Consider the following 2498-nt stretch of genomic DNA (forward strand, 5'->3'; position numbering starts at 1 on the left):
ATTATTGAAATCGGACTAAAATAACGGCCGATTCTCATATAACGGTAAATTTAAGAAATGCTTGAAACTTCAATATTTCGAAATTGAAGGACGCTAATTTACTCAAAATTGATACACCTCGGCTTACCATCTAGCGGAAGGTTTCGGAAGGGTGAAAAAACATATATTTAATACTTGCGCCGGGTATTTAATGTTCGGCTCCGCCCGAACTTAGACTTTCTTACTTGTTTTTGTTTTAATTTTCACGTTCAACAGAATATTGTACCAAAAGAAAAAACACTTATATTTAAGCAACGTGCAATTTTTACAATAATAACCCGTAAATGGCCATGTACAAGTCAACGGATAAATAATCAGTTTGTAGTTAGTTCTAGTGGATTGATGTCTTCGAGAAGACAAAGACTGTCATCACCGCCATCCAATAAATGCAGAGGGCGGGGCAACGTCAACTACAAAGAGACGCTCGTCCCGAGTACTGTCGTCTACCGCAGTAGCCGAACGTCTAGCCACAATCCGCACCAAAGCGAGATTCTTCAACATCTCGCTAATCTGCGCTCATGCACCGCTTCCAGCGTTTTAGAAGTATCTACACTCTGAAAGCCAAACATCGACTTGGACCACTATCTTGTTCTAGCCAAGATACGCAAACGCTTCTGTGTCGCAAAAACTGTGCGCCCAACAACGAAAGAAAGCTTAACGTCGAAAAGTTGCAATCACTACAGACGGCCAATGGATTGGATACTCGACTCTCACATTTGGTCTCAGAGAGCACTCTGCGAGAAGTGGCAACACATTTCTCGCTTATTGCGTACCGCCGCCGATCGGGCGCAACGCGAACTATATAAGTGGAATCGTGGTAGGGAAATGAAGAGGGTAGCGATACGTATTTGCGGCATTAAGAAGAGAGAGGCCGATATAAATTAGTGCGAAAGCTTTAAATGCTGGCCGACAGGAAAAACGCCCGAAAATTGAACCAAAGAGTTAGCCGACTTACGGAAGGTTCCAAGACCGGGCGAGCTCCTGTAAGAACGACCATGACGACTTATGGACCGATGTCCTGGGCGTACTTAAATTATGGAGGCAACGCTTTTCCACCTTATTGAATGGCAACAGCAGTGTAAGTGGTGAAGAAGACGAAACCGAGTCCAGTCGATGACGACGGAGTCGATATCCCAGCGCCTGACTGTGACGAGGTACGAATAGCGATTACGCGGCTGAAAAACAACAAAGTTGCTGGAGCTGACGTCCAATCCAAATCCAATCAAACCACGGCGACCCCGCCAACTATCGTGGGATCAGCCATCTGAGCTGAGGTTACAAGTGGTTATCAAGCGTATTGTGTGAAAGATCACCACCGTCAACTAACAGATTGGATATAATTAGTGTGGTTTTAGACCTAGAAATCAACCATAGACCAGATATTCCCAACACGCCAATTCTTGGAAAAGACTCAATACACATCAACCATTTGTCGATTTCAAAGCCGCTCTCCACAGCACGAAAAGAAGTTGTCTTTATACCGCGATGTCTGAATTTAGTATCCACGCAAAACGGCTGTGTAAAATGACGTTGAGCAATACCATCATCTCCGTCAAAATTGGGAAGGACCTCTCCAAGCAGTTTGATACTAAACGAGGTTTCAGACAAGGTGACTCTTTCGTGTGATTCCTTTCATCTGATGTGGGAAAAAATAATAAGAGCCGAAGAATTGAACCGCTCAGGCACAATACTTTACAAGATCATATAGTTGCTGGCATATGACGACGACATCGATATTAACGGTAAAACCAAGGGCTACGTCTGTTCTGCCTTCTCGGGATTGGATAGAGAAGCAAAGAGATTGGGTCTGGTGGTGAATGAGGACAAAACTAATTACCTCCTGTCATCACACAAACAGTCAGAGCATACGCATCTTGGCACCAATGTCACTGTTGCCAGTTACAAGTTAGAAAAAATAGACCGCTCCTTTGTTTATTTAGGAACCAGCGTTAACACCAAAAATAATGCCAGCCATGAAATCCAATGGAGAATCACTCTTGCCAACAAGTTCTACTTTAGACTAAGAGTCAATGAGCTTTATGAGCTTTACAACGATGTAGGTATAGTGCAGCGAATGCAAATCCACCGGCTACGCTGACTAAATCATTTCGTTCGAATAGACAGAAACGCTCCAACTCTGAAAGTATTCAATGCGGCTCACCAGGCTGGTAACAGGGGAAGAGGAATGCCTCCTGTACGATGGATAGACCAGGTGAAGGGTGAGCTGGAACAGAAGAGAAACAACTCTCGTGTTGTTTTGGACTCGTGTAAAATCACTTAGGCGCCAATATAAAAGAAAGTGCACTTATTGTTAATTGAGCTCCCTACAGGGACACTTGCTTTATATAATCATCGGGAATCGCCATATCGGTATATGTGTATATATTAGGGCTGAGAATTCTATTCGGATTCTTTGACTATCCGGATAATCCGGTTATTCAAATTTCGGAATATAAGAA

Source organism: Rhagoletis pomonella, unplaced genomic scaffold, assembly GCF_013731165.1.
Source record: "Rhagoletis pomonella isolate Grant_MI unplaced genomic scaffold, Rhpom_1.0 Rhpom_scaffold_00006, whole genome shotgun sequence".
NCBI classification, from domain to species: domain Eukaryota; kingdom Metazoa; phylum Arthropoda; class Insecta; order Diptera; family Tephritidae; genus Rhagoletis; species Rhagoletis pomonella.